Source organism: Piliocolobus tephrosceles, chromosome 10, assembly GCF_002776525.5.
Source record: "Piliocolobus tephrosceles isolate RC106 chromosome 10, ASM277652v3, whole genome shotgun sequence".
NCBI classification, from domain to species: domain Eukaryota; kingdom Metazoa; phylum Chordata; class Mammalia; order Primates; family Cercopithecidae; genus Piliocolobus; species Piliocolobus tephrosceles.
The window spans coordinates 65,350,345-65,364,054 of NC_045443.1; the positions used below are offsets into that span (position 1 = coordinate 65,350,345).

The 13,710-nt window shown below is 38.2% G+C and overlaps 1 long non-coding RNA gene and 1 pseudogene across 1 annotated transcript; both read left to right on the forward strand.

Annotated features, from left to right (window-relative positions):
• Positions 1-340: 340 nt before the first annotated feature.
• LOC111528618 lies at positions 341-6,319 on the forward strand. Its single transcript, XR_002727094.2, has 2 exons — positions 341-916; positions 2,456-6,319. It is a non-coding gene; the product is annotated as an uncharacterized LOC111528618 (long non-coding RNA).
• A 4,275-nt stretch (positions 6,320-10,594) lies between these two features.
• On the forward strand, positions 10,595-13,149 carry LOC111528623 (annotated as a pseudogene).
• Positions 13,150-13,710: the final 561 nt, after the last annotated feature.

The window sequence follows — 13,710 nt, forward strand, 5'->3', positions numbered from 1 at the left end:
ACCCATATTAGGAATGTGAGAAGTGACAGTACAGATTTGACCTGGAAAATAAAAGGAAAATAAAGAAATATTATGAACAACGTTATGCTAATAAACTTGACAACTTTGATGAAAATGTACACATATCTTGAGTAGTATGAGCTATCAACATGGTTTTGACCCACATCCCCATCCAAATCTCAAGTTCAACTGTAATCTCCAATGTTGGAGGGAGGGCCTGGTGGGAGGTGATTGGATCATGGAGGTGGGTCCTTCATGAGTGGTTTAGCACCATCCTTTAATGCTGTTCTTGTGACAGTGAGTGAGTTCTCATGAGATCTGGTTGTTTAAAAGTGTGTAGCACCTCACACTTCATCCTTTCTTGCTGCTCTGGCCATGTGATCTGCCTGCTCCCTCTTCGCCTTCCACCATGATTCTGTTTCCTGAGGCCTCCCCAGAAGCTGAACAGATGCCAGCACCATAATTCCAGTACAGCCCGTCGAACCGTGAGCCAATTAAACCTCTTATTTTATTTATTTTAAAAAATGTTTAATTTATTTATAAATTACCCAGTCTCAGATATTTCTTTACAGCAATGGGACAACTGACTAATACAGCTATCATAATGCATTCAAGAAGGAACAGAAGACACTAAATAGCCCTGCACCTATTAAGGAAATTAAGTTTATGTTTTTTAATTCAATTTATAAAGAAATATATGAATGAAAATACTTTCCACGAAGTAAATCCTAGGCCTGAATTATTTCATCTGTGAATGCTAACAAACACTTAAGCATGATATAATACCCATTCTATGTGAACTCTTCTAGGACGTTGAAGAGGAGTAAATACTTCCCAACTCATTCCACAAGGCTAGCATTACTCTGATACCAAAATCAAAGGCCTAAGTAATGAAAACCACGGACCAATTTCCCTTGTAAGCACAGATGAAAAATTCTTAGCAAATTTTAGCAAGCTGAATGTGACAATATCTAAAAGAAGACCAAGTGGAGTTTATCCCAAGAGTGCAGTGTTGGAGGAAAAACAGGGGACACTGTGGCTAGGCTGGAATGAGCCAGAGAAGTGAGATGAGATTTGAGAACTAATGAGAACTAGATCATGTGGGCCAGAGGATTTGTTCCAGATCATCATGACCCTGAACTCAAACAATTAATACTAGTAGTGTGAATTTTAGGCCTGTCTACAGGAGAACAGGGAAAATTGAGGGGCGGGGGGGACTGGTAAATACCACAGAGAGAATTGTCAGCCTCATTGCAAGGACTTGATTTTTAATCTGAGTGAAATATAGGAAAACCATTAAAGAATTTTGAGTAGAGGAGTGATATCATCATTTTACTGCATTTTAACGATCTATTTTATTGACAACATATTTTAGTGGAGTGAGACTGGAATCAGGAAGACCAAATAATAATATGTAAGTCAAAGTATTCAGTAAATTATAAACAATTCACATACCAATAATTACTCAAATATTGCAATAACTTCATCGTTCTTTGTCATAGTTTAGTGCACCATTTCTGGCAAGCTGCTTTATGTATACTTACTTTTTTACAGATAACAGTCTTTTGATAAAATACATTTTGCTAGAGAGGACTCTCAGAAAAATATGGGGAACTCTGCTTGGTTATAGGATGATCACTGAAGCCCAGTGGAATTTTGCCCAACCCTTTTATTATACATCCCTCAGTTTTATTGTCAGAAATAAAATGTTATGCTGAATGGTAAGAGCCTAAAATAATACAACATTCCTTTATGCGATGTATTTGGTCCCAACTTGATTGTGATGCCAGAAATACACAATATTTAACCTTTTTTCAAGGAGCTGGTCTCCCTTGATCCAGCCCCCTGCAGTCATTGTTCTCCTGACTGATGTTATGAGAGATCCTATGCAGGATCTAATTCCTACTCATGCCAGAGCAAGCCAGAAGCAGCTCTACAAATTCCTGGGAGCTACAAAGTAATAGGTACCCAGAGCCTAAAACTACTGGAAATGATGTTTGTCTAAAATGGCCAGAGACAACTTTTATAAGCTTCCAGGAAGTGGAGAACCATAAAAACTGACAAAAAAAAAAAAAAAGAGGCAAGCCAAAGCACACAAGGTCAAGGGAGCTGAGAATCAAAGACTGTGATCACAGGCAAGGCTGTGGATATGGAGTGCACACAAGAGTTCTCTTTCATAAGTGATTGATGATGTTCTTGGGGGGCGGGGTAGCCATTTGCACTGAGTGGTTCAAAAAACGTACAAAGTCCAACCCATGCCTAAGTGAGTGTTGTAGCTCATAGCAATTTAATTTGTTTTGCCACACTTGAAAGTGCAATATGATAGTGAGAGTATTAGGTGCCTTTGAAGGCGGGCAGGGAAGATTATTTTGGAGGAAGTGAACACCATGTAAAGAATTGTCGACCTCATCCACACTTCAAGTCAATTCTGCTGACATGAAAATGTTTTTCACAGGTCGAGTGTGCGGTTTCCATTCAGCACACAGGCCTTCCACCTGGGAAAGTCCAGCTTGGCAGCAGCATTTCCATCCATCTCACCAAGTTACCTATCCACGGCTGAGTGCTTTTAACGTGTGTTTCTACAGCTGAGAATTATTCAGAAAACTATGTATGTTCATCTGTACTGAAGCAATAGTGATAGATCAACTACCTCATACACGTCATCTTGAAATCTCAGGAGGAAATTACTGCCTACAACACACACACGCATGACCAGCTTTTAGAGTTTTGAGGTTTCAAAAAGTTCTATTAAATGACTTCGGAATGTTTGAAATGTACAAAACATTTCCTAGGAATTTTTGTATCAATGTTTTTCCTACAGAAATGTCTGTGAACTAGAATTGTTTTCTTCTATTCTCTATATATTCATTTGGTAAACATGTATTCAGGTCTGTCCTTGATACTCAGCATTCAGATATTTATAACAATGAAAAACTGAAGTCCCTGTGCTCAGGGACTTTGATTTAGTGAGGGATAGAAGTATATGCAAGTAGTTACAATTCAAAAAGGCAAGCTGATCAGAGAAGTACAAATAAAGCACTAGGAGTTAAAGAGAAGGAGGTCACTAACTGCCAGGGTCATTAGAGACCAACAGAGGAAATTATATATGATCTGGATCTTGATGGACTAAAATGAATTTATGATGGGGAGAAGCAGAAAGAGTAACATTTTAGGCAGAAAGAATAAAGCCTGGAAGTATATAATCATGTTAAGACTTATATGCTGTATTAGTCCGTTTTCATGCTGCTGATAAAGACATACCAGAGACTGGGAAGAAAAGGTGGTTTAATTGGACTTACAGTTCCACATGGCTGGGAAGGCTTCAGAATCATGGCGGGAAGTGAAAGGCACTTCTTACATGGTGGTGGCAAGAGAGGATGAGAAAGCAGCAAAAGCAGAAACCCCTGATAAACTCATCAGATTTCATGAGATTTATTCACTCTGACGAGAATAGCACAAGAAAGACTAGCTCCCATGATTCAATTACCTCCCGCTGGGTCCACAACACATGAGAATTCTGGGAGATATGATTCAAGTTTAGATTTGAGTGGGGACACAGCCAAACCATATCATAGGCCATACTGAGGAAGTCTGCTTTTGATAGTCTCAATATCAAGCACTTCGCGAGTGCTTAATTTTGACCTGTTCTTTGTGGGTAAAATGATGGGATCAGTTTATGTTCATGAAATTGATGGTGATAATAATGATTAAAAATAGGATCTTTCTATGGATCTTGGTCAACATGTCCATGTGGCTGTGCTAACCAGTTATTTACTATTTTATCAACCTGCTTGCATTTTCCTATTTCTTAATCCCTTAGTATTCTTTGAGAAAGGACTATCATACATCATGACTGTTAGTAGAGCCTAGAAGATTAAAGATTTTCTCCTTTGACGGTCTTAAATATAACAGTTCTTCTGAAATAAATTCATATATTCAACTTAATTCCTGCCAAAATTTCAGACACACACACACACACACACACACAGCAAAATTGTTATAAAATAAATTTGGAAAATAATAGAGATGAGAAAATTATGAAAACTAGTGCAAATACTAAAATCGAATTAATACTAACAGATATAACATATTGCAACATGTTATATAGACTCTGAAATAAAAACGATTTGTTACTAGGCTAAAAACAAAACCTGCAGCCAAGAAGTAGAATGTATTACATATGGCACTATAGTTTCATAAAGGAGATACCATTGGTCAATCAGAAACCTGAAGGTTTAGTCAGTAAGTGTTCTATGAGAGATCAGATAGCAATTTGCAAAGAAAAATTAATTTAGAGCCTCGTCTCATATCATAGGCCAAAATATATTTTAGATAAAGAAGTAAACATTAAAAATGAAACAACAGAAACTAGTAAAAAATAAAGTGAAATAAGTATTATCAAATGTCTAGATTCAAAAGGACTTAGCTTAGAAATGATAAAAGACTTAAGAGAGAAAAATAAAGATTGAGCCATATACAAATTTAAAACTTTAATATCTAAACTCTAAAAACCGTAAGACAAGTATCAAATTTGGAAATGGCTACAGAAAATACTAAAAACATTAATAACTTTATTGTATTATGAACTTGTATTAACTGACAGAAAACATAAGAAAAACAGGGAAAAATACAAATAAATACAAAATTAACTAGCTACAAAGGGAAATTAAAAATAATTATGGTTTTTTATTATATAACTAATCAGCAAACATACAAAACCTATATTCAATCTCAGTTGTAATGGAAATCCAAAATAAAACAACATTAAGATATAATTGTTTTACTGGTATAAATAGTATTTTTCTCATTGATAATATTCAATGTAAATGCAAAGACAGTGTAGAGTTTGTGTTTGGATAATTGGGTGGTCATTACTTTTATCTTCTTAATTTTATTTTTTTAAATGTCTTTAATGGCTTTTTTTTACTTTTATAATTGAAAAAAATTCAAAGTGACAACATATATGTATAGTAATTAAGAAAAATATCTTCTCGAATTGGAGTGAATTTGTAATCCTACACACTGGGCCAACTGGCATCAGAACTTCCACTGACTATTGTTAAAGAATCTGCTCAAAAACAATAAGATTTTTCAGTGAAGAAGGGTTATTTCACTTATCAGGATCTGCTGAGGCAGCAGAACAGAGAAATATCTGTTGTCAATCAGCTCAAAATACTTAATAACAAAATAGGTATTATTCAGCCATCATGAGTCAAAGGCAGAATTTTTTATAGAAAAGAACAACTAATGATTGAAACCTGCATATTCAGCAGACATTTACTCCACAGAATTCTAGGCAGCAAGATAAAAAACAAACAAACAAACAAAAAAACAGCATTGCTAAATTACTAAAAGGCTAGAGGTGAATCGTGTGTGTGGTAAGTGCTTCAGAAAATATTATGATCTATTTTTCTTGTCTTTGCAAAGAAAGTCCCGGACTTACAATGGTTTGACTTGTGATTTTTCAGCTTTGCCATGAGTTTAATGGGACATAACCCCATTGTAGATTGAGGAACATCTGTACTTATGAAACACCTCCACCTCTACACAATTTGTTGTTGGTGGTAGTAGTAGTGGGGGCATGTTATGGGGGTGATTCTCGACAGCTCGCTGATATCTATATGAAGGAGTGGATAGAATGATAAATGGTAGGTGTGATGTGCTGATGGGACAAAGGTCCAAAAAGTTCAGCAGAGAGGTTGGGAAGAGAAGTGTCATGAAAGTGACAGAAAGCTCCACATGCCAGCTTATTCCTTGGGCTAAAAACCATTAATGACTTTCCCTCTGTCCTCTCAGCTTGTGTAAAACACCTAAGAAATAAAATCAAGATTCCTCTTTTGAAATTATTTCGCTAAACTCTTGAGTCAGCAACGCTGCATAAATTTGCATCTCTACTTTTGCAAGAACTATTTATTTAGGGAGCACTATCTTGTGAAGATGTTTTGTGGGATGTATGACCATCAAGATCAAGTCACTGTAATCCTGATGATAACCAGTCAGGATATGAAAGTGGGAAGGTTGGCCCCTAAGTGTATTCTGACTGCTCAAATCAGTCCTGTAAAATTGAAACTAACCTACCTGAGCCAGCTCCTATCCACCTGATAGGATACAAAGAAGACTCATGGGCCTGTGGGTTCTTACATACAAGCTGCTGTTTTTCCCCTCTACTGATCGTGGGAATTTCCAGCTCAGGAGTTGTGTTGGCATGCTGTCCTGGACAGAGTGAGAGCAGGAGGACCTGGCCACACACGTGCTTAGATACTGCTTTCCTTTGTCCAGTGAGAGGTTGGAAAGGTACTTACAGAATCACAAAAATAAAGAATAAGAATGAAACTAATTTGAACTTGGTTGTAAGAGGGTTTGTCATTTACTATATCCTTCCTGTGTCTAACTCAGAGTTAAAAGAAACCACAACATGTTCCCCCAAACCTGATGAAGACTAAATAAAACACTAAACGAGAAAATAATCAGAACAAATAAGAGTTCATTAAGTGGCTTCATACAAAACAAATAAAAATTGATGGTTGTCCTCTATACTAGCAATAACCAGTTAGAAAACGAATACAGAAATAGCTCATTCCCCCCAAAATAAGAGTGGGAGTATTGAAAACCTATAAGAAGAAGATTATACTGAGAGAAAGTAAGTAGAAAGATATTTTTATAAAATGGTCACTCCTCCCCCAAATTAGTCAATATTTAATTCAGTTTAAATCCAATACAAATGTTTTTGGTTTTTTCAAACAAACTGAAGTTGTAACATTAATGTAAAAATTGGTATGGGAGATTGCCTGGAAACTTTTACAAAAAATAAAATTGAGCAAGGTAGAGTTGGGTACTTGCTATGAAGCTCTTAAAACTGTCTGTAAAGGTACCATGTTCAGATAATTTTGATGTCACTAAAAGAAGAGTCAAATCAATAGCATTCAGAAAAAGATTCATTTATCTATGACAACTGGATATATAGCAAAATTAACATGCTCAATTTAGTGGAGTAAATTCAGACTATTTCATAAATGATGTAAGATTGTTGATCCATCTTGAAGAAAGCAATTTTTTAAAATTTTACTTTAAGTTCTAGGGTACATGTGCACAGTGTGCAGGTTTGTTACATATGTACACATGTGCCACGGTGGTGTGCTGCACCCATTAACTCCTCATTTACACTAGGTATATCTCCTAATGCTATCCCTCCCCCCTCCCCCCACCCCACAACACGCCCTGGTGCGTGATGTTCCCCACCCTGTGTCCATGTGTTCTCATTGTTCAATTCTCACCTGAGTGAGAACATGCGGTGTTTGGTTTTCTGTCCTAGTGATAGTTTGCTCAGAATGATGGTTTCCAGCTTCATCCATGTCCCTATAAAGGACACGAACTCATCCTTTTTTATGGCTGCATAGTATTCCATGGTGTATATGTGCCACATTTTCTTAATCCAGTCTATTATTGATGGACATTTGAGTTAGTTCCAAGTCTTTGCTATTGTGAATAGTGCCACAATAAACATACGTGCGCATGTGTCTTTATAGCAGCATGATTTATAATCCTTTGGATATATGCCCACTAATGGGATGGCTGGGTCAATGGCATTTCTAGTTCTAGATCTTTAAGGAATTGCCACACTGTCTTCCACAATGGTGGAACTAGTTTACAGTCCCACCAACAGTGTAAAAGCATTCCTATTTCTCCACATCCTCTCCAGCACCTGTTGGAGTCTTTAATCTATCTTGAATTGATTTTTGTATAAGGTGTAAGGAAGGGATCCAGTTTCAGCTTTCTATATATGGCTAGCCAGTTTTCCCAGCACCATTTATTGAAGAGGGAATCCTTTCCCCATTTCTTGTTTTTGTCAGGTTTGTCAAAGATCAGATGGTTGTAGATATGTGGTATTATTTCCGAGGGCTCTATTCTATTCCATTGGTCTATATCTCTGATTTGGTACCAGTACTGTGCTGTTTTGGTTACTGTAGCCTTGTAGTATAGTTTGAAGTCAGGTAGTGTGATGCCTCCAGCTTTATTCTTTTTGCTTAGGATTGTCTTGGCAATGCTGGCTCTTTTTTGGTTCCAGATGAACTTAAAAGTAGCTTTTTCCAATTCTGTGAAGAAAGTCAATGATAGCTTGATGGGGATGGCATTGAATCTATAAATTACCTTGGGCAGTATGGCCATTTTCACAATATTGATGCTTCCTATCCATGAGCATAGAATGTTTTTCCATTTGTTTGTGTCCTCTTTTATTTTGCTGAGCAGTGGTTTATAGTTCTCCTTGAAGAGGTCCTTCACATCCCTTTTTAGTTGGATTCCTAGGTATTTTATTCTCTTTGAAGCAATTGTGAATGGGAGTTCACTCATGATTTGGCTCTCTGTTTGTCTGTTATTGGTGTATAGGAATGCTTGTTAATTTTTGCACATTGATTTTGTATCCTGAGACTTTGCTGAAGTTGTTTATCAACTTAAGGAGATTTTGGGCTGAGACGATGGGGTTTTCTAAATATGCAATCATGTCATCTGCAAACAGGGACAATTTGACTTCCTCTTTTCCTAATTGAATACCCTTTATTTCTTTCTCTTGCCTGATTGCACTAGCCAGAACTTCCAACAGTATGTTGAATATGAGTGGTGAGAGAGGGCATCCCTGTCCTGTGCCAGTTTTCAAAGGGAATGCTTCCAGTTTTTGCCCATTCAGTATGATATTGGCTGTGGGTTTGTCATAAATAGTTCTTATTATTTTGAGATACGTCCCATCAATATCTAGTTGATTGAGAGTTTTTAGCATGAAGGGCTGTTGAATTTTGTCGAAGGCCTTTTCTGCATCTATTGAGATAATCATGTGGTTTTTGTCTTTGGTTCTGTTTATATGATGGTTTACATTTATTGATTTGCATATGTTGAACCAGCCTTACATCCGAGGGATGAAGCCAGCTTGATCGTGGTGGATAAGCTTTTTGATGTACTGCTGGATTTGGTTTGCCAGTTTTTTACTGAGGATTTTTGTATCAATGGTCATCAGGGTTCTTGGTCTAAAATTCTCTTTTTTTGTTGTGTCTCTGCTAGGCTTTGGTATCAGGATGATGTTGGCCTCATAAAATTAATTAGGGAGGATTCCCTCTTTTTCTATTGATTGAAATAGTTTCAGAAGGAATGGAGCCAGTTCCTCTTTGTACCTCAGATAGAATTTGGCTGAGTCCGTCTGGTCCTAGACTTTTTTTGGTTGGTAGGCTATTAATTATTGCCTCAGTTTCAGAACCTGTTATTGGTCTATTCAGGGATTCAACTTCTTCCCAGTTTAGTCTTGGGAGGCTATATGTGTCCAGGAATTTATCCATTTCTTCTAGATTTTCTAGTTTATTTGCATAGAGGTGTTTATAGTATTATCTGATGGTAGTTTGTATTTCTGTGGGATCGGTAGTGATATCCACTTTATCATTTTTTTATTGCAGCTATTTGATGAAGACAGGAAAATTTAATTTCTACCTCACAACTAAATAAAAAGTTTCAATTGGGCATGTGTGTATGTGTGTGTGTTATAATTTGTTTTTTTCTTGTATATTGGCTTTTTAAGTAAGTCTATATACACCTAACTCCTTGTTTAATGGAATTTGTATATAACAATAAATTTTGAATGCAATAATTTATTTAACTATTTTTTGGTGGACATCTGAAGTGGTTCCAGTTTCCAGTTTTTTAAGGATGCATTCATAAAAGTACAGTTGCTGAAATAAGAAAATCTGAGCATTTAAAATATTACTAGCTGTTGCTATTATATTTGTGGTACAAAATTCTGGAAGAAATTTCTCGTTTATTTATTAAGGGGTTATTCTCAGTTGATTCATGGATGTCATAACTTGCTCACTACTGTGCTTGATCAGGATAACAAGCATTAACTGGGCACTTTCTTTGCTCCTGACAGTGAGCAAAGATCAGGATCAGGAGGCATAGGAATGGTGGAAGGGTACAATAGAAACTCCTTACCCTTATGCTCTTTCAAAAAAAAAGTAGGGAAAAGTGCAGATTTATAAGTACTAAATTGGGTGGTAGTGCCTATTACATGTGCTTTAAAAGAACCAGAGATTAAAAAAAAAAAAAAAAAAAAAAAAAAAAAAAAAAAGATTTTTACAAGATAAAATTAGGCTATTTTCTACAACTGTATTCCCCCAAAATGATTATGACTCCAAATCCATTTGGAACATAATATTTATGGTGATTATCGTGAATATTAATGTCCCTAATAATTAACTGGATAAAATAAATTCTTCTGCACCATAAGAAAACTCAAATGGTCCTGGGACGAAGCTAATGAAAGGGAAGGAAGAAACGTAACCAATACTTATTTATTATGTACTTGTACCATGTGCTAGGTGCTTTGATTACATTCTCTTCTATTTTGTCCACCTCTGGCCTGACTTGGAAGGACAATGCATTGCCAGGAATTCTCTGAAATGAAGGACAGTTTTAGGGGCAGGAGATTTTTTTTTTTTTTTTTTTTTAAAGAGCTAGCATCTATAGAGTTCCTGCTATATGCCAAATACTGTGCCAGAATCTTGAAGCACACTGCTTCTGTTTCATACATGCTCAATCCTCTAAAGTGAGCTCAAAGATGCCTTCTAACTACATGCCAAAGTAGGAAGTCCTAAGGAGAGAACAAAGTCCTCAGGCACACAGTCTTAAGGGATGAAAGTTTTTAAGTGAAGAGTAGAAGTTAAAAGTATGTGAGAATGAACCTTGGCTGACAGATGCCACCTCACCCAGATATGCCAAGGAGATTACCCTCCCACCAGCACAACTACCACCTGCCCCACCACATCCCAACAGCGAATGGCTGACTTAAGTCCAGTCTGCTTCAAATCATGATAACTCTGCTATACTATTTATGTTCCAGAGTCCCCTGTTGATCAGGCCAAGGCTAGACTTCATTAGATGATATCCTCGATTGGTAATTTGCCCTTTCCTATGTCACCTCTCTTTTTCTGTTATAGGTTTGGCCTGAAGAACGCATCCTCCATAAATCCCTTGTCCTCAGTTTCTGACTCAGGCTCTGCTTCTGGAGAACCCAACATAAAATGAAGAAAATTTGAGTTCCTGACCATACTTCAGTTTATCACACCTAATGATTTCTAATCCTCACAATGACTCTTCGAGGTAGGGATTATTAATCCCATTTTATGAATTATTAAGATAGGTACACTAAGCTAGATTCAGCAAAAAGGTAGGTCCCAGGAAGATAGTTCAGATAGATACTGAACTGCTTCAGTAGTTCCTAAGGAGAAACTGATCAAGGCTGCCTTTAGTAGGAAGGTACTTGGGGACCCAACTCCAGGGCCCTAGGCTGTAACTTCCCACAAACCGATCCCTTCAGAGGGAAGGCAGAGGTGAGAGGACAGAAACTGTATCTTTTTTCAATCCATGTTATATGGTCACTGTTCTAAATCTCTGAAAATTAATCTTAGTCATTCCCAATGCCTGGCAGGTAGAATACATTAAATATGTTTTCAAATTAACATATACCTAAGGAGTCCAGGGTCTAGATCGCAGTGCAGTTTCTCTCAGTTTGGAGTCTTCATTATGTGTCTGTTTCCCTGGAGCTAGGATTCATCCCTGTAGTGAGCCTTCTGACTGCAGCTGATAGCATTCCTCTACCTCGCCTTCCAATGGGGTGGTTCAGGACCAGTAGTAGATTCATAAGTACACAAGCCTGGACATCTGAATGAGTTGGGACTTTCTGGATCAATCGTCCAGGCTTGAGGTAAGCTTTCAAGTGACTAACAAACATGGCAAGCATGTGCTGCATGGGAACCTACTGACCAGACGGAAGAAAACTTAATTGAACACAGAGTCAATTTTCAAAGTTTAGAATATGGTGCGTTGAGATACATTTGTTAGCTTTCTCCTTTCTGCTAGGGGATGCTGTTGAGGAAGCATTGTCAAAGTCTCTCTTCCCACTGCTGTCGTGTCTAAGTCGGAGTCTCCTAAACAGCCTGAATGGCTGTGGAAGCTCCTCATTGGAGGGTTGAGCTTTGAAACGACTGCTGAGAGCCTGAGGAGCCATTTTGAGCAATGGGGAACACTCACGAACTGTGTGGAAATGAGATCCAAACACCAAGCGCTCCAGGGCCTTTGGGGTTGTCACAAATGCCACTGTGGAGGAGGCAGATGCCGCCATGCATACAAGGCCACACATGGGGATGGAAGAATTGTATAACCAAAGAGCTGTCTCAGGAGAAGATTCTCAGAGACCAAGTGCCCACTTAGCTGTGAAAAAGATATTTGTTGGTGGCATTAAAGAAGACACTGAAGAACATCACCTAAGAGATTATTTTGAACAGCATGGGAAAATTGAAGTGATTGAAACCATGACTGACCAAAGCAGTGGCAAGTAAAAGAGCTTTGCTTTTGTCACCTTTGATGGTCATGACTCCATGGATAAGATTGTCATTCAGAAATACCACATTGGGAATGGCCACAGCTGTGAAGTTAGAAAAGCCCTGTCGAAGCAAGAGGTGGCTAGTGCTTCATCCAGCCAAAGAGGCCAAAATGGTTCTGGAAACTTTGGTGGCGGTCATGGAGGCAGTTTTGATGGGATAGACAACTTTGGTCATGGAGGAAACTTCAGTGGTCATGGTGGCTTTGGCGGCAGCTGTGATAGTAGTGGATATGGTGGCAGTGAGGATGACTCTAATGGATTTGGTAATGATGGTGGTTATGGAGGAGGTGGCCCCGGTTACTCTGAAGAAAGCAGAGGCTATGGAAGTGGTGGAGAAGGTTGTAGAAACCATGGCAGTGGCTTCTGTGACAGCTATAACAACGGAGACAGAGGCGGCTTTGGCAGTGGTAGTAGAAGCAATTGCAGAAGTAGTAGAAGATACAATGATTTTGGCAAGTACAACAGTCAGTCTTCAGATTTTGAACTCATGAAGGCAGGAAACTTTGAAGACAGAAACTCTGACCCCTATGGTGGTGGAGGCCAATATTTTGCCAAACCACGAAACCAAGGTGGCTATGGTGGTTCTAGTAGCAACAGTAGCTACGGCCATTGCTACTGTTTTGTTTTGTTTTGTCTTTGTTTCTGTTTTTGTTTTGTCGTTGTTGTTTTGAGATGGAGTCTTGCACTGTTGCCCCCAGGCTGGAGTGCGGTGGCGTGATCTTGGCTCACTGCAACCTCTGCCTCCCAGGTTCACACAATTCTCCTGCCTCAGCCTCCTGAGTAGCTGGGATTACAGGTGCCCACCACCACACCCAGCTAATTTTTTGTATTTTTAGTAGAGATGGGGTTTCACTGTTGGCCAGACTGATATCAAACTCCTGACCTCGTGATCTGCCCACCTTGGCCTCCCGAAGTGCTGGGATTACAGGCATGAGCCACTGTGCCCGGCCAGAAGATTTTAATTACTGCCACGAGACAAAGCTTAGCAGGAGAAGACAGCTGCAAACGTGACAAGGAAACTACAGGTTACAACAGATTTTTGAAGTCAGTCAAGCACAGTAGTAGCAGGACCTAGCTGCTACAAAGAAGACATGTTTTTGACAATATTCATGTGTATGGGCAAAAATCTCAAGGACTGTAGTTGTGACCAATTGTACAACAGTTTATTTTAGTTTCTGTTCTGTAGAAAGTGTAAAGCATGCCTATAAAAGGTTTTAATGTCAATTTTTTTTTGCACCCATGCTGTTGATTGCTAAATGTAATAGCTGATCATGATGCTAAATAGACGTGTC